This window comes from Danio rerio, chromosome 1, assembly GCF_049306965.1.
Source record: "Danio rerio strain Tuebingen ecotype United States chromosome 1, GRCz12tu, whole genome shotgun sequence".
Taxonomy (NCBI): domain Eukaryota; kingdom Metazoa; phylum Chordata; class Actinopteri; order Cypriniformes; family Danionidae; genus Danio; species Danio rerio.
In genome coordinates, this window is record NC_133176.1 from 38,653,168 (window position 1) to 38,673,033 (window position 19,866).

Here is a 19,866-nt window from a genome sequence, read left to right on the forward strand (position 1 = left end):
TATTTAGAGCTACCAGTGGGATCATTCTCAATATTTTCAATTAAAATGATAAAATGTGTGTACAGGTGTTTCACCAATGGATTCAAATTATTATGATGTTGCTTTATCACTAAATGGACAAAAATTTGTCTTACTCTTATGCAAGCAAACTCTCATGGATCAGAGGGCACCTGTATACACTATAAAGAAATGTTAGGTTCCACAAGCGAGATGTGTTGGGCCATCCTAAAGGAATCAAGCTTACTTATTAGTTTTACAAATGCAGATTAAAAAACAGTTACGTTGTATCAAAAACACCCAACATTTGTGTTTTTAGCTAATTTTAAATAAGTAGTTTGAGCAAACATAATTGTTTTGAGTGTAAATTTTGGAGTTTCAACCATATCAGTCATTTGTCAGACTGAAAAGACAGCAGCTTTGGAGGCCTAGTGTGTGTGTATGTTGTATTTTTTTATTGGTAAAGTGATGTATCTGTCATCATTCAACAATCATTGTTTTGGAAAGTTGTTCTTAAATATGCCAACCATTTCATCTGGTCTTTGCTGTTGTATTTCATTTTGAATGTGTGAAGATACATAAAGTATTTTTACACTACATTAAACATTTTGGAGACCTTAAGGAAACCGCTTGTAACTGACATTTTCAGGATTTAGCCACGTTTAAGTCTATCTGTGCAATTTGTTAAAGCTGCAGTGCTTTAGGTGTGTGCAGATCTCATGAGAGCATTACATTAGCATTGGATAAGCATTTGTTGCTCGGTTGATTTGATTTTATTGGCAGGATGGTGTGTGTTTTAGGATTCCAGCGGTGAAGGGAACAGGCCTCAGCTGTCGTAACTCATTCACACAGTCTGCTCTCTAGAGGGCCTCCAAACGCAGTCTCTGTCTGGGAGCAGGGAAGGGGACCTGCCCCTTTAAAACACACACACAAACACACACAAACCATACATAGTCTCTCTGCCTTTCCTCTATGACCTTTCTATTTTTGCCGGGAAGCTCAAGAGGTTTTTATTATTCACCAGAGCTCCATCAGCTTGATCCAGAGCACAGAACTTTATTTACAGTCTATTTACATTCCTTAGTGGTGGGAAACTATTTCGGAAACAAAGTTGCATTTGGCTTTTCCTGTTGCTGTTACTCTTGTATTGTACTAAACCACTTTCATAGTAAGCGACTTCGTTATGACAAACAACATTTCTGTTACTTAACGTTAATAATTTTAGTAGCTAGAATATGCAATGTGGGGCAACTGAATGCTACAATCGTTATGTAGGTTACTTAGAATAAGCTGCAAACTGTTTATTGATTTGTTCTTGTTGTGCCATTTCTTGCATAATAAATTAAGATGCTGCCTATGATGATGATGGATTAAGATGGTGTTCAGCTTCGCTTTTAACCTCTTAGTAGATTGAAAAACTAATTATTAAAGTGATATGCAAAAAGTGAAGATTATACCAGTAGTTCTTCTTACAAACCACGTATTAATATTTTGTTTTTTTTAAATCATATGCAATTACTTCAGATTTAAGTGTCAGGCAGTCTTTTAGAAATCAGTCACAAAATTTGTATTTGGTGCTCTGTAAATCTTACTGCCTTATAATTATCAATGTTGCAAACACTGTGGTTTAAGTTGTTAGTGTATTATGGTATAAGTCTACAAATTTTGAGACTGGGACCATGTCTGATATGGATTCTGTTAAATATTAGAAAAAAATTACCGTATTATTCTAGTGTTTTGAACAATGGTGTGTATTATTCTTTTAGTTTTTTGCCGTGTTTTCGTTTTGTTGGATTCTGTTGGTTGTGTTGTGTTCTGTTTGTTGTGTTCTGTTTTGTTTGTTCTGTTTGTTGTGTTCTGTTTTGATTGTTCTGTTTTGTTTGTTCTGTTTTGTTTGTTCTGTTTGTTGTGTTCTGTTTTGTTTGTTCTCTTTGTCATGTTCTGTTTTGCTTGTTCTGTTTGTTGTGTTCTGTTTTGTTTGTTCTGTTTGTTGTGTTCTGTCTTGTTTTTTCTGTTTGTGTGTTCTGTTTTGTTTGTTCTGTTTGTGTATTCTGTTTTTTGTTCTATTTGTGTGTTCCGTTTTGTTTGTTTGTTCTGTTTTGGTTGTTCTATTTGTTGTGTTCTGTTTTGTTTGTTCTGTTTGTTGTGTTGTGTCTTGTTTGTTCTGTTTGTGTGTTCTGTTTTGTTTGTTTGTTCTGCTTTTTGTGTTCTGTTTTGCTAGTTTGTTGTTTGTTTGTTTGTTCAGTTTTTTTGTGTTCTGTTTTTTTGTGTTCTGTTTGTTGTGTTCTGTTTTGTTTGTTCTGTTTGTTGTGTTCTGTTTTGTTTGTTCTGTTTGTTGGGTTCTGTTTTGTTTGTTCTGTTTGTGTATTCTGTTTTTTTGTTCTGTTTGTTGTGTTGTGTCTTGCTTGTTCTGTTTGATGTGTTCTGTTTTGTTTGTTCTGTTTGTTGTGTTCTGTTTTGTTTGTTGTGTTCTGTTTTGTTTGTTCTGTTTGTTGTGTTCTGTTTTGTTTGTTCTGTTTGTGTATTCTGTTTTTTTGTTCTGTTTGTTGTTGTGTCTTGTTTGTTCTGTTTGTTGTGTTCTGTTTTTTTTGTTCTGTTTGTTGTGTTCTGTTTTTTTTGTTCTGTTTGTTGTGTTCTGTTTTGTTTGTTCTGTTTGTTGTTGTGTCTTGTTTGTTCTGTTTGTGTGTTCTGTTTTGTTTGTTTGTTCTGTTTTTTGTGTTCTGTTTTGTTTGTTCTGTTTGTTGTGTTCAGTCTTGTTTTTTATGTTTGTGTGTTCTGTTTTGTTTGTTCTGTTTGTGTATTCTGTTATTTTGTTCTATTTGTGTGTTCCGTTTTGTTTGTTTGTTCTGTTTGTGTGTTCTGTTTTGGTTGTTCTGTTTGTTGTGTTGTGTGTTCTGTTTGTGTGTTCTGTTTTGTTTTCTGTTTTGCTTGTTTGTTGTTTGTTTGTTCTGTTTGTGTATTCTGTTTTGTTTGTTCTGTTTGTGTATTCTGCTTTTTGTTCTATTTGTGTGTTCCGTTTTGGTTGTTCTGTTTGTTTTGTTCTGTTTTGTTTGTTCTGTTTGTTGTGTTCTGTTTGTGTGTTCTGTTTTGCTTGTTCATTCTGTTTTTTGTGTTCTGTTTTGCTTGTTTGTTCTGTTTTGTTTGTTCTGTTTGTTGTGTTCTGTTTTGTTTGTTTGTTCTTTTTTTTGTGTTCTGTTTGTGTGTCTTGTTTTGCTTGTTCGTTCTGTTTTTTGTGTTCTGTTTTGCTTGTTTGTTCTGTTTTGTTTGTTCTGTTTGTTGTGTTCTGTCTTGTTTGTTCTGTTTGTGTGTTCTGTTTTGTTTGTTTGTTCTGTTTTTGTGTTCTGTTTTGCTTGTTTGTTGTTTGTTTGTTTGTTTGTTTGTTCGTTCTGTTTGTTGTGTTCTGTTTGTGTGTTCTGTTTGTTGTGTTTTGATCTGTTTGTGTGTTCTGTTTTGGTTGTTCTGTTTGTTGTGTTTTGATCTGTTTGTGTGTTCTGTTTTGGTTGTTCTGTTTGTTGTGTTCTGTTTTGTTTGTTGTGTTCTGTCTTGTTTGTTTTGTTTGTTGTGTTCTGTTTTGGTTGTTCTGTTTGTTGTGTTCTGTTTTGGTAATTCTGTTTGTTTTGGTTGTTCTGTTTGTTTTGTTTGTTGTTGTTTTTGTTATGTTTTTTGTGGTTGTTTTGTGTTTTTTTGTTGTGTTGTTTTATTTATTTGTATTTATTTTTTCTAGTTGATTAAAAATTTTGTTTAGTATGTTTATTTTTTAAAATCAAAATTGCCTTTTTTAATAAAGTATTTTTGTTGTTCTGTTGTGTTTTTGTGTGTTTTTGTTTTGTTGTGTTTTATTTTTTATTTACATAAATATTTATTTGTTTATTTGATTTCAAATTTAGTTTAGTATGTTTGTTTTTATCATGCTTTGCTAAGAAAATATGTTTTTGTTGTGTTGTGTTTTGTTTATTCTGTTGTATTTTTGTGTTTTTTTTTTTTTTTGTGTTGTTGGAAAAAAAATCTTAGCTGAAAAAATCTTTATTCTGCCTGGCAAATATGTGCAAAGATTAAAAATTATTCAAGCATAAATTTGAACCATTTATCTATACCACTGTGTTTTGGTCTCCCTCTCTCTTTTTTTCCTCTCTGTTTTTGTTTTTGGTTTTAATTTCACAATTTGTGTTTTTTATGGGTCTGTCTCAGTCACGTGCTCCTAGTTATCTGTAGTGTTTGTTTGAAGTGCTCGGTCATTGAGCCTGACGAGCTTAGCTAATTATAAACAGTTGACACGCTCATTTGCCCCTTTTCTATTGATGCCTCCGACATCTGATTCACAGCTCGTTTGATTAGCTTGTATTCTTGTGTGTGTCATCGTCTGCATATCTAGACTATTGTTGTTTGGTCAGCTGATTCCGAATTAGCCTTTGGCCTGAACGCTGAACTGCAAAACTATGCAAGCTATACAGCATTAAGAGGCTTACAGGAAAAGGCAGTTTGTAAACAGATGTGAGCTTTTATTTGCTGGGGATATTTGCTCAGACTTGTTCTTTCCCATGCAGAGATTAGATAAGATGAAAATGGAAGTCTCACACTTTCATTTTCTCAGACCCCCCACCCACCATGCTCTCTGGTTTATATGTATCATAGTTAGTTATGTGAGTTTGTTAAAATCCTTCCGTACTTTAACATGCATGCTCTTTAGAAGTTTGTCGATGAAATTAAATGCAGTCAGCCATGATTACAGCAAGCCATATCGATTGGGTACGCTTTGTCAAGAACATGTTATGAATTTGTCGGTGCCAATTAATTTAGATGTTCATATTTTACTCGAGTGCTAATAATTATAACAGATATGAATGATCAAATATTAAATTTAATGTTTTATGCAATATATAAAAAATATATACTAGTCGCAAAATTTGCTCTAACTCTTCCTGCCACCATATAAATGTACAATATACAATACATACACTTATAAAACAGTTCTGTCTGGTTCTCAAATCTGATTCTCTGATAGCCGTGCGATATTCTGCAATATCAGAACTCCTACAGCCTCTTTACCCTTTTCTGTGTTACTTTTTTGTATTACTCCACCCACATACAGCCACAAAAAAGCAGACACTACAGATCTAAAGTTTAAAAGACGCTTGCTCAACTGTTTAACTGTCAGCTTATGATTTGAATCCGGAAGAAAGTAGTTTCTCATACAAAAGGGTTTTTGAGACTCTCCATGTTTGATTTTGTTTTTATATACACAATTATGCCGTCAAACTGTTGTATAAACGCAATATCACACTCGCCCAACGCACGCCTCCCACCATGGCCGATATACAGCCATATCGCACTGCTACTCGTGTGATATTGCTCATATATATAACGTCAAAACAAACTTTAATTATCATGATAATCTCTCAATCTTGTCCAGCGCTAATAAAAATACCTTGTTTTTGACCAAAAAAATAAAACAGAAATGATTGTTTTTGTCATATCAGTGCATTTTCATGTTTACAGCAATACATCTAAAACCCAGGTTGCCATAAAAGCGCAACATCAATGGCAAGGAAGCATTTTCTCTCAACTGAAAGTTTCAAGCGCGGGAAAAGAGTTAATACGTTTGGTTAACCTGACTCACTACCTTCTTTAGCCCAGACTAAATAAAAAAATGTGCTGCTATTTCTATTAAAAAAAGAGCAATTAACAACAACAAAAAACTTGTATATGAATCAAATTATGATCCACACAACTGGTATAGCATTTTTCTTGGTTTTTTATGCGTTATAAAAAGCAGTTTTAAAAAAGATGGTTCATCTAAAAATGTAATTGTAATTGTTTTTTCTGAACTTAGAAGATATTTTAAAGAATTTTCGCCATTCACATCCGTTGTACAAAAAATATACATTATGGATTACAGTGTTTCACAGGGCTACAGGGCTCATTCTCTTTTTGGCTTAGTCCCTTTATTAATCAGGGGTCGCCACAGCAAAATGAACTGCCAACTTATCCAGCATATGTTTTATACAGTGAATGCCTTTTCAACCACAACCCAGCACTGGAAGAATTTTTCTACACTCTTGCATTTAAACACGTACACTATGGCCAGTTTAGCTTATTCAGTTCACCTATAGCGCATGTCTTTGGACTGTGAGGGAAACCAGAGAACCCGGAGGAAACCCACTTGAAATACAGGGAGAACATGCAAACTCCACACACAAATGCCAACTGACACAGCCGGGGCTCGAATCTGTGACGTACTTGCTGTGAGGCAACAGTGCTACCCACTGAGCCATCATGTCTCCGCAACTGGTTGTTACTATAATTTCTTTAGTATTTTTCAACAGAATAAAGAAACTCAGACAGGTTTGGAACAAGTGGAGGGTGAGCAAATTAAGGGAATTTTTTTTTTCTTTTTGTCATTTTTGGCGTTTACATTCATAGCAGCTTTGCTCTTATTATTTCACCCCATTTATTTATAACATTATAAATAATTGAAGCTCTTGATTACTTTGATTATTTGCTTCTTAATGAATAGTTGATTAGATGACCATACGCAACCCTGTTATAAATGTTCACCGCTGAATAAAATAAGCAGCAGATAAAAAGAAGCTTTACAGGGGAAGTGAGAGATTTCAGCCACAGACATTTTGTTTTTGAAGTTGGCAAATCTTGTGATTCAGACTTCAAGGGGCAACCCAGTTAAAGAATAGATTCAAGCATTTCTTTCTTTCTTTTATTTTTTTGGAAGGTTCTATTTTAAAGCTACGGTTCTTTCCCTTATTTTTTATACTCTGTTTATTGGAAGGCAGGTACAATAATAATAATAATAATAATAATAATAATAATAATAAAAACTCTGACTTCAACTGTATGATGCTTGCATTTGTGATTAAATGTTTTTAATAAGAATGTATATTAACTCTTGTTATTATTATTATTATTATTATTATTATTATTATTATTCATGCATCAACATATTTTAATAATTATTTAAATGTGATTTTATTGTTCCTGAGCTACGGTCTAATATATATCTTGAACTAATATAACCTGTGCTACCATTTGGGAAAGTATCAGTTAAGTAAAAACTACAAAGGTTGCTTTGCAGCTTCTATTTCCCAGAGTCCCATGCTGCACAGGAATGCAAGTTTGTCGAGTCCCTCATCTACCCCATTGAGAGGTCTCTTTATCTCTCTCTTTTTTTTTCTCTCTCTCTCTCCTCTGTTTTCTCTTCAGCTGCTCTTCTGACGTGTCGTTCTCATGAGGTGCCTGACAGCAGCATGGCGACCATTTCCTGCGCTGCTGCTGTTCTACCACAGCTGATGCTTCCCAGATGGCTATAGAGAGCTCTTTCTCGCTCTCTCTTTCTCTATTCTTTATTTGGAACAAAGCCCAGTTATTGGTCTGAGTGCATTAAGAGGAGGTGTTGGAGAGAGAGAGTGAAATGAGTAGGCTGGAAGACCTGCGCTGGAAAACAGTCGCGTGGGATTGAAGAATCAGTTTTGGCTGTTGTAGTGACACTCCAGAATGACTGACATAACAATCCAAATTTACTCTAATAGAAAACACGTGTGTCCTGTAAGTGAGCATTACATCATAGTTTTTAGGGGCTTTTAGATATGCAACTTGGAAGTGACCAAACACGAATTCTTGGTCACAACCAAGAAACCCGCCCCCAAAAAATGTTGCCTTTTTGACTTTTTGACATGAAAACCTCTTCTAGTTTACTGCAGTAGATTTGAGCTGAGGAGTGTTTTCATAAGTAAAGGACTACAATCTTGGTTACTACATCAGCACCATCTGGACCTATGGACTTTAAATGCACAAATAGCAATTTGAGTTTGTGCTCCATTCTAATTTATTTGTTTTATTAATATATCATTTGTTTTGTCATGTTTCGCTGGTGATTCTGAGTTCTGCAATATTTATATTTTAATCAATTTGCTGCTAGATATTGATACAGAAAAATGTGAACTCTAACCCTAACTGCTTTAATCTCTAGGGATTTCAAGGGACAGCTCACCCAACAAATGAGATTTTCCTGTTAATTTCATCTACAATGTAGGTGACTGTTTCTTCAGTAGAACATTAAAGCAAACTTTTAGCTGAATCTGTGGTCTTTGGCGATTCATGTAATGTGAGTGAATGGTCATAGTTTTTTTTTTTTTTAGATTAAAAATAAAACAGAAACAAACAACTTCAAATTAATCGATGTGGATCCTGATGACACTCTTGTGTTCTTGTGTTGCAAAATAATTGATCCGTGTTAGAAATTGAACATTATTTACAATATTTTGAGCTTTGCACATGTGCACATTATTAGCTTGAGAGTATGTGCTTGCTGAATGTGCGATTGTAAACTGATTGTAGTCTGGTTGCTTTTGACAACAAAAGCGGATGATGCAATCTGCATTCCTTGTCATCCAAAAAATAATTTCATTGTAAAAAAATGTCGGTTTGTAGAAAGGATGAATGATTTTTAGTGTAATAAACAATTTATTCACTTGTGCATCCATGTGAGCAAACAGATGAAGGGTTGAAAGTCCAAACTGGTTTTTCGCACAGAGGGGTTTTATGTGTCTCTAATGTTTAATTTGAGAGACTAACTTGAAAAGAGAATGTAAAGTGCACAGATGATGCGTGACGTTGTGAATGCGTATCGCACAGCACATAATCCTTTAATGAAGTCCATGCTTAATCGACCATCAGTACGGCATATCAATTAAAAGCGTTATTAACAATTGATGATGTCTTTACTGAATCAGTTGTATGGATAACCTGTGGATACTATATTAGCATTTTCTAAAGGGTGTAACTTTGGAGGTGAAGATGAGGACTCGGTTGTGTATTTATGATTTGTGAAACTTGAGTTGAAATTATTACTGATATTTTTCTTAAAGCTTTATGAAACATTCAAGATGTTAAAATGTAACCGAAATATTATTCTTAAGTTCTGTTTTAGTTAATGCATAAGCTTTCTTTAGCTGGCGATGATCAATATTAAGTATTTTATTTGTAAGTTAGTGCATTTTTAACATTAATCAATTCATTCTAAACAAATTGATACATAATCAACAAAATGTTAACTTCTATTTTCTATGCAGATAATCAAATTAATATTAAAACTACACCTATGTCATCATTTTTTCTCATGTCATTTATTCACCCTCATTCCAAACCTGCAAGGCTTCATTCTATTGTTTTCATTCATTCTGGTTAAGAAGATCTATATCAAATGTCACCGTATCATGTAATCCAGGTCCTCAGCAGTCAAGAGGAACATTTATTTTGTATGATAAACCAATTCAATTTAAGCTTTTAATATTTACAAACAAACACACATTTGTATTGCAAATGAATTGTTGTAAATAGGCCCAAGTGTACTTGCTTGATGCGCAACAACACATATTGTTGGGTGTTTTTGGGTGCTAAAGCTACAAATTCAATGTATAGGGGGTTGAACCATTAAAGGATAAATGGGGAACTGCTGTGTTTTTTTTTTTTATGCAGTGGTTTTAAGAATGGGTTTCCAGTTGATATTTACATGCATTTAGATGTGTCTTCTGTCACCACTTGTGTGTTCGATCTTTGACATGACGCTTTCATCACGCCTGCCATCATTTTTGTTAATTACTGAGCAATAATTAATGCTCAATGCAGTGCATCAAAAGACCCATAATGTTAATGAGTAGAGAAGAAATCACATAATAAAAATCTTGTGTACAACTATTTTGATAAAACAAACATTGAAATGCTGTGATTAATAGATTCTTTATTTCTTATGCATAAGTAGGTGGTCCTTGACCACTTGAGCATTTACAGTAGTGTGTTTTCTTTTTGTTTATGTAGTTTTGTTATGGTTATGCCTAGCACATACACCATTTCAACATCTTTGACACGTAGAAATGGATTGTTTTAAATGCTAAAGACTGTATTTGAGTTTGGTAATGCTGGTGTTTTATTTACCCATCGATGGCTTGAAAAGCAGACTTTTGGAAAAAAGGAAGCATAGTTATACCCAATCGCTCTCTGACAGGTCTGCTATATTTTGTAAAAATTACCTGATTCATAAAGACTTTTTCATATGACCATTACGGAATGTTGAGTATATTTGCTGGAAAAAAATGTGCTTGCCAATGAGCATGAATGGCTTTTGGTTTATGCAGTGTAGTGTGAACGGAGAGGATTTTTCTGAACTGCAGTAAAAACGGTAGTAAGGAGTGTTTTCATTCTGAAGGCTGATTTCTACTTTGGCGTCAAGCGAATACATATGCTTTAGCAGCCTTTGCGTGATTGCATAGGCCTTACCATGGCTGATACTAACACTGACGCGCACCTCTTAAAAAAATTTAACTACACATCGCAACATCCCATTGCGCAAACTTTGATTGGTCGACTTGATAGCTTTGACCAGTGTATGTGGGACTGAGAGCCACGAAAACCTATTGAAACGTGTTTACAAGTGTCGAGTCCGGTGACTGTTTTCTGTTTACCTTATGAATATTGTTGTTGCACGTTCTCCGGTTCCCACCTCTGAATGAGGGAGTTTTAGATACTTGTACATTTAAGGTAGCATTCAGAAAAAAAATTCAGAAGAAACTCGACATAAAGGATCATAAAAACCTCACTGCGAACTAGCGTTTTGGAGGTGTCATTGCAGAGCAACACAAACAGCATGTAGAAGTATAAATGCATGACTATGCAAGGCAGGTGCTGTGGGTCACAGCGAGTAGTCAATGCAGAGGTATAAATCGGCCTTAAAACGATACAATTTTACACTGAAAACAAGATCGTGCAAACACCTGAAACAATGAAACAAGCAATCTGACCGAATGTATTTACACCTTCATTTTGCGTTGTCCACTTGAAATCGGTTTTACACAAGGTGTAAACGGGAGCTAATGGACTAAATGCTTCTCCAGAATGTCCATGCTCAGGTTTGCAGTGGTCTTACTAGTGTGCAGGGAGGGGTCTGATTGGAGACAAGCTGTGAAATGCCGCCGCTGCCCCGTGTAATTTCTCAGGTTACCTAGAGTCTGCCAGGGCCTGTTTCACATTGGACTACCCTTCCCCCTTACTGCGAGTGTGTATGAAGGAGACCAAGCTCTCAGCGACAATCTACTGTTAGAGTGCTTTTTCTCTATCTCTTTCTCTCCTGATTGCATTAGAAGGGCTGCTCAATGTGGTTTGATATCTCCAGCATGGCAACATGCCAACAGAGATACAGTTCATGTGTATTGCTGGGAGAAGCAAAAAGACCTCTAGCATAGACCATGCAGTGAACAGGCTTTCTCCAAACATGACGTTGTGGTGTGGACACCTTCGTCCACTTTTTAGGAAGACTTGTTTCCAGTTTTCATTTGAATCTTGACTTTGTTTTAGTGCCATAACATACATCGTGCTTTGCTCAAGAACTTTGGATTAAGTTTCTCTCTACTAAAGCTGCTCAGCTCTCAAGGTCAGTGCATTTCTTACTTTTCCTAGTTGCACGTTTTGTTGGTTTTTACAAGTTTTGGAGGAAGACACCTGGCTTCCAATGCAGATGAGTGACTCTAGAGTTTCTGTTGCAGCCTCTATATGAGCAGGTGTTTTAACCGTAAATGCTGAGTGTGTGCGCTTAACTTTAGAATCTGAACATTTTCACAGGGTCATTATATTTTTCTTGCTTGACAGAGCATTTGCTTATTTTTTTCACTTACTTTAAATTTGCATCAGCTACTCTGTCTTAGAGACTGGAAGTGCGGTTTTGATTTTTTAGGTTGAATTCTCTAAAACTTATCTACTATTTGTTTCTGTGACACCAGCAAAACATTACTTCTGTTTGAGAGCCTAAAATAGCTTTTTGCTTAACCAGTTGGTGATGTTCAGAAAACTGGTTTGGTAATATGATGCTAGGTGACTCTTTCTGTGAAACTTGGGGAAGATTTTTTGGTGCTTATGTTTTTTTTTATAATTAAAATATGCTAACTTAATCTTTCAGTGAAATAGGAGACCTCTCTATGAAATTTAATCTGCTTTAAACCTATTCTTTTTCTTACTGTTTATTGCAAGGTCTTATTTACACAGGTCGGTAATAGGACCAGTCACAACAGTAGCGATATAAAAGAAAATTAGTTTGCCATTTCAGTTGCATTGCTTCTTTAGAGCAGTTAAATATACCATTTTACATGTATTGATCACTCTTTTATTGCCTGTGTGTGAACAACTTGTAAAAAAAAAAAAAAAAAATGAGGCCTGTAAACAAACTTTTATGTAAAGAACTTGCGTCAAAAATATGATCGCTTTACAGACTTCCAAGAACTTCTTTTTCATTCTGCTTCTGGATTCATTCAAAATAATGCAGTAAGAGCTATTCCGTATGTTGTGTCTATTATGTATCACACACAGAAAATGAATTGATTCGAATGGCATTCTCAGAGAGTCAAATCTATGTAGACTATAGATTTAAATGCACTTTGATGGTCTCAAATGTTTTCCACAACTCTGATGATGACGAATGTAAAAAAAATATTGCATGGACTGAGTTTAAAGCTCAATCCCAATTCTCTACCTTTTAGCCCTTCCCCTTACCCCTATACCCCTCTTTTTGCGCATTCACGTAAGGAGTAGGGGTGTCCCGATTCTCTTTAGCTTGAAGGTGTAGGGCTAAAGGGGAAGAACTAGATAACCCTCGAAATGGAGATTCTTCAGGACCACACTCGAAACCAAGGGGTATGAAAATTTCCCAAAATACACCAGCTACAGCGGCAGCATGCTGCACACTGAAGTAAGGAGATCCACAAATTAGTAATTTTTTTTTTACAACAAACAAGCATATGTTTTAATACATTCATAACCACATTCGTGTTTTACAATCATTCATTTTTAAAAATGTGCAAAATTGCACTGTCTATAATCTATAATAATAGTAATGTATAGTCCCACAACATAAGTTCACATTTGTCACTCAATGACACTCGAGTACCCTATCAGTAGTCTAGTTGCAGGGAATAACTTTTTTTACAGTGTGTGGTTTAAAATTGATGTTGTTTTCTTGTGTTTATATAGGTGAATATGGCCACGGTGTAAATGCACAGTACAGTTACAATCTTATTGCCACATTATGTCATTTTGATAACATCATATTGTTGCTTTAAGGGATTTCCTGAAGATAGATACCAAAAAATAATGCACCTGGAATAACTACAGCAGTCGCAGTCATCTATCGCATATGAAGCAAGAGATAGCGATGGCATATAATGACATGTGCAGGTGTTGTAGTGCTGTCCCATTTCTTAGGGGTAAATTTTAAAGCCCTTCCCCTTCACACTTCAAGGGCTGAGGGAAAGGTAAAGGGACAGGGTAAAAAAATAGAATTGGGATTGGGCCTTAGTTGCTGGCTGCAATTCACTAATCGGCCACTCGATGGTGGTCCACTTATCACAAGGGTTCCTGAGTTCTGCGACCCGTTTAATGTAACATAACTTTAGATTTGTTTTGTTTGTTAATGTTCAGGGTTTTATGCTTAATGTAAATAATTTTAGCTTTTTCTTTTCATTTAAATAAAGACATAAAAGAGGTGAAAAAAATCACATGAGTTAATTGTTCCAAAGTCTAGATTTTGTGCTTTGTATATTGAAAATTTATTCTAGGTGTAACATTCGCTCCTATGCAGCGTTACAAACTAAAAAAATTGAGCGTCTTGTGCAGACTCTCTTTCTGACACCTAACTTGTAGAGGTCGCTGTCTACTTTGAGTGTTTGCCACTAAAAAAGAGGGGATTGTTTGGGGGAAGGCTGTCGGACAGACCTAAGCAGTGCTCCAGTCATGTGAACAGAGGCTGCCAAGGCCAGAAGAATGTGTTGAATGCGAATGACGCAGCTTTGACGAAGACATGTGACTTAGAGAGCGATAGATGGAAAGGAAAGGGGATCGGGGAGGAGTTGACTCATGCGGGCAAAGTGTCACCTCGCTGACCTTTTTATGCCGGCGTAACTATCGCCCCCTTGGATCAAAGAGCAGGGATGGAGGGAGCTGGAGAAGAGAGGGGCAGTGAAGTACGCCTGCTCGGTTTGCGTGTATCTGAGTTTGTTGATGTCATGCTCTTTTGTTTCCCTCCATCTTGGTCAGATGACTAGCCCATGCCTTACCACTTGGTGCTCCACAGCTAGTGCTCAGACGTAATCTGTGACCTTTGAAATGCCTTTTAGATGTCCATATAAAGGGTACACAAACTCATAAAGATGCTTGCAAACTTTTAAGTCTTTGTTTTTAAATGCCAGTGATGTTGCACAAAATTAGTCATTTAGTGTTGCAAATAGTAAGGCATGACGGTGCTTATTTCAAACCAAAGGGAGATTATTATATTGACTGATAGAATTATTTTATTGACGTAATAAAAATCCTAATTGACTGCTTGACAATCAGTTGAATTGCTTCAAATATGAACATGTGGTATGTTATTACATGAACATCATATAGCAAAATTGAGTCTCCACAACAAATAATCTCTCATGGCCCATTTCCACTGACTCGTACAGTATGGTACGGGTCACTTTTATCAGGCTTGTGTTTTCACTGCCAAAAGTGTACCAATGGTACCCTTTTGGTAGGCATGGTGTACGGCAAAAAGTTTCAGTCAACATCATTGTCACTTGGGGAAATGTCAAAATAAAGCTGTACGGGTTATTCACATATCATAGAAGAACCACTTCTCACATAACAGATGCTTTATATCCATAAATACTTCTGTATAAATGTTCATTACTAACTTTTCTATAATCCTAATTTGATTATAACTGCAGATCAATTACAGTGTGAAATAGCCTACTGTAAAGTCTGTAATTATATAAAATAAATAATTAAATGCAACATAAATGAACACATACAGACCCTTACAGTCTCCGATATGTTACCAATTACAGAAAAACTACACACAGCATACATTTAGTCCTTATTTGGGTTAAAAAAAAAAAAAAAAAAAAAACATGCAACATAAAGCCCACAGTCAGTGCACACCTCTCTTGTGTATCTTTAATTTTCACCAGCACGTGTAGCCTCTTGTTAGAAAGTTATTACGGAATTTTGAGTTCGTAATAGTCCAAAAGGTGATGAAAATAGTTAAACATGGCAGTTTGTTCATGGTTTAGGTTGGTGAAACAATCATTTGTTTTTTTCAGGCTTCTTTTTTTTTTTTGCGCTTCACTCTTGCGTTTGTAAGTTTCTGAAAGGATTGGGTGTCAGAAGCACATCAATAATCACGAACACGTTATTATCATCAGCTCAAGAAGTTTGTTATTTCAAATATAAACATGATCGCAAGCTCTCTGGAGAAAGTGAAACCAATTGCACCTTTAGACGGCCTCGTAAAACAAAAACAGAACACAATTTCGTTGTTATTGGCAGTGTGGCTGTTCATCAAGACAACGACAGGGTTTGTTTGAGCTCAGGTTGACCATGGCTTGTTAATGTGTGTGTGTATATATATATATATATATATATATATATATATATATATATATATATATATATATATATATATATATATATATATATATATAGTATTACGATGTAATGTCTCGGCTGTATTTAAAAATGACATTTCCTTTGTTTTCATTCTTCTGTTTGTGTATTTGTTAGTGATATTCCTCTGTAAACCAATTGCAAAGGGTTCCCAAAAAGTGATACGGTACAGTTCCCTTTTTGGTACCTTTTGACAGTGAAAACAGCCATAAAAGTGTACAGTACCATAATTTTTTATTATGCCATGGAAAACCATTTTCCATCAAGACTTCCTAAGGTCAAATCAGAATCGGAAGTCTTGTTCTTAGAGTGCATTCGCAGTGTAAATGTAAAAACATTTGAATTTGTAAAAAAAAATTAAATAAACACCACCTTCTTTTTGCCTACAGCTCTAACTGATCATTATGAGATGTTATACCAAAGTGATAAGTACCAGAGTTACAGTTAAAATCGCGTAACATGGGTTTAATAATTTATTAGTATTTGTATGCATCAATAAATGCTTTTGTTAAAGTGGAAATAAATAAATGCTAACTTTCACAAAGAAATCCACACCAGTTGGTCACCAGATACTCATTTGAATGCCTCATAAAGGGATAGTTCACCCAGAAATGAAAATTGTCATCATTTAAGGCAGATTTAGGCGACACAGTGGTGCAGTAGTGCGGTCGCCTCACAGCAAGAATGTTGCTGGTTCAAGCCTTGGCTGGGTCAGTTAGCCAGGTTCTGTGTGGAGTTTGCATCTTCTCCCTTAATGTGGTTTTACTCCGGGTGCTCCAGTTTCCCCCACAACCCAAAGACATGTGCGGTGAATTGGGTAGGCTAAATTGTCCATAGTGTATGGATGTGATTGAGTGTGTCTGGATGTTCCCCATAGATGGGTTGCAGCTGGAAGGACATCCACTGGGTGAAACATATGCTGGAAAAGTTGGCGGGTCATTTCGCTGTGGCGACCCCAGATTATTAAAGAGACTAAGCGACTAAGAAAGACGCTAGCGGGCAGTGAGGTTTTTATGTTTCTCTGTGTTGTGTTTATTTCCTGGTGTTTTGTTTTTTTCTGAATGCTGCCTTAGTGTAAAAGTTCAACAACTTCAATTATAAGGTAAACACAAAACAAAAGTTTCCATTTGGAGCTCCTTCACAGAACTTGTAAACACTCGCTGCAATGGGTTCGCACAGATCTCACCCCCGCCCACACTCATCAGCGCTACCAAGCATACCAATCGCAGAGCTTGTGGTACACATTCTTGCGACGTGTTGTTACATTTTTTGAGAGGTGCACATCAGCAATGGCCAGTGGTCAGCAGAGGCGTGCGCTTGACGCATAAGTATAAATCAGCCTTTGCTCACCCTTTAAAACCTATTGAAGTTTCTTTCTTCTGTTGAACACGAGAAGATTTTTTTAAGAATGCTGGTTGGACCTATTGACTTTACTATTTTTTTTTTTTTTTTCACACAAAAAAATGTATGTTAATGCCACATGTATAAACGGGTCACAAGTTACTATAAATAACAGCATTTTATTATCATGGCATATGTTCAAAAACACTTTGCCAGTGCTTTGGTTGTGGATTATACCCAATAGTCTGAGTGAAGCCTGAGTGAACTTTACAGTGGGTTAATAGCTATTGATCGGTGACCTTGTTTCTACTTTGACAAGCACAGCACAGCATACAGTCAGTTCAGTTGTCCTTCAGAACTTTGTCTTCTTATCACAGCACGTCACACTTAAGTGCTTCAGTGCAGTTGAGGGTAAAACACAGTACAAATCAAACACGTTCAATGGACTCTGTTAACTACTATTCAGCAAACTCAATAGAAAGACAGTTGCAATGGCCTGCACAGTCTCTATCGGTAGAATCAGCAAGATGGGAAAGTGGAAATTGATTCTTTTTTGTACTTGAACTGTAGTTTACAATGTCTCTGGTAACAACACAGATATACTGACTATAAATGTACCATGATCAACAAGTCTTTTTATTTAAATGGGAGAGTTATGCTTTAATGTATTTTACACTTTAATCACAATAAGTGCTGTTACTTCAAAATTGGCTAATAGCATATTCTTATTTATAGGAAATTTATTGATTATTATTTACTTATTTATTTGATTTTAAACACTTTATATGTGATACGTAGAAGTATATATTATATGCAGTCTGCAAAAGCATTACTTAAGTTAAAATAACATATTAGTCATTAATTATTTTCCCTTTTGTTTTTAACAATATTTTTTTGGCATCACCAACTGAGGCTCTTATTTCATTAATGAGGTTTTAAAACCTCCGCTCCCACCTCCGCCTCCATTCCCATATGTTTATTAGGAGATCACATATGTTTTTGCTGTCCTAACAAGTGACTTGCAGACATGTTTTATCCTGATCTATTCTAGATTTCTACTCTTCAGACAATCCTAAGTAATGTTTTGATTATCTTGTTGATTTTAAAGATTGCCTAATCAGATTCTCATGTTTTCACAGTTGAAACTGTGAAATTTTCATGTTTTCACATTGTGATATTAATGCTTAAATTATATTGTGCAGCCCCAGCTTATAATCCTTTTTGTTTTCTTGATGATTTCTTTCAGGTAAAAGTCAGTATATGCAAAAGGCATTCCGATTCAGTTCTGCTGTACATACTTCACACTGTATCCGCATATATTATAATTGAAAAAGCTGGTCCTCAGTCTGTCCAGTGGCCCACACCTCTCAAAATGTTTTGATACACCAGTTCTCGAAGCTAAACAGATGGAAGTGACTTGCAACATGTCACACGTTGTATCTGCCACTTAAGAAGTCTTCCCTTTGCTGTGGAGTTATATGGCGGTCATAAATAACTGAATGGCAAACTTCAGAGCAGGTATTGTTTAGGACTTATCTAATCAGTGCAAGACGAGAGTGAGAAGGATGCTTAGGGATGCAGCTTTTTTTTTTTTCTTATCTCTGTTCGCCATGGCTCCATTTCCTGTACCTTTTCTGCTTTAGGTATATATTAACAATTAGATTTGGCCCAAATAAATTCAAGCCTGTGCGCTAGATGTGATTTGCTGTGGTTTGGATTGGCCTGAGATTGGATTATGTCGGGTGACTGGGATGACATAATGTGTTATCACAAGAGGCTGTTGGAGAAAAGTGAGAATGTCAACATGCAAGCGCTCACAGACACTCATACACAACATGAAGTCTGTTAAGTTTTAATAAATTATTGTTTTTAATAGGGCATGCCATTTTTAAAAGCCATTTATTGTTCTATTGTTTGATGAAAAAAAAACGCTTGCTAGAAATTTACTCTATAAAATAAATTTTTTTTTTTGCTTTACTGTTTTGCCAGACCCGATTTATTTTTTTTATCCATTAATTCAGTATTTAGTGTCACATGGCCCTTCAGAAATCATTCTATTATGCTGATTTGGAGCTCAGGAAACTTGTCTTATTATCATCGATAAATATAAAAAAAAAAACATGGTTAACTTTATTTTGCAAATTTATGTAATAAATAGAAGCTATTGCTTGAACTATTAAAATGTAAAAAATTAAGGGTGCATGATATTGGAAAACTTTGATTTTACGATATTTTCTGTGATGTATATTGCAATATGAATACCATTTAACAAGAATTGTTTGAATAGCTCTATTCGATAGTTTTCTGTGAAGTCTAACAGTATTAACGTACAGAAAATAACAATTGTCCATTGCAAATATCAAAAAATTCTTAGAGCAAGTAAATATATTGTTTTGTTTTCACTGTGAGAAGAAATAAGTCACAATTAAGAGATTTTCCTTAAATCTAAATTATCTGTCAGTGGGGTAAAGGCTGGTTTATACTCTACATGTTTGCTAGTTCGCTCGAGTGCGTGAGGCGAATGTGATGTCATCACGGAGTTTGCGAAGGTTCGCTTTGGGTGTGGGCAACATGATTTCGGCTGAAACTAAAATGAAGTACCACAATTATTTCTTTGATAACTGGAAAAGAATAATTTAACCTATCAGTTTACAGAATGCTGATGCCCTATTTTTCTAGGCTTTATTGGTGATAATGGTCAGTAATGTTGGACCATTATTGCCTTGGCATATAATCAGAAGACTCAAACCACCAGCCAGACAGTAATGCGTGAATTGTGGAGTGAGCCAAATCTATAAAAACAAAAAACGTCAGAATTTTTTTAAAATGTACTTTTTTTTGGCTTTTATTCTTGCCATAATAAAAAAAAATATTTGTAGAGGAACCCATGTTCTGTTGTCAATGATGTAACTTAAATAGGTAGAACTGTCTCAGACATGAGCAAAAGCAAGTGATGCATCAAAGTTTGATTTAAAAAAATGTAAAGGAAAAAACATAATTAGTTTAAAAATCTTGAATGATATTAATCATATGACGCATTTCTGGAAA

General features: G+C 35.3%; 1 protein-coding gene across 23 annotated transcripts in view; it reads left to right on the forward strand.

The window, feature by feature from the left end:
* Positions 1-19,866, forward strand: part of gab1 (GRB2-associated binding protein 1) — a 103,190-nt gene that overhangs the window by 12,300 nt on the left and 71,024 nt on the right. For 9 of the 23 annotated variants that reach the window (XR_012396522.1, XR_012396529.1, XM_073933491.1 and 6 more), the window contains exon 1: positions 11,092-11,434. The gene's annotated coding sequence lies outside the window, so the exon portion shown is untranslated. 23 annotated transcript variants of the gene reach the window in all.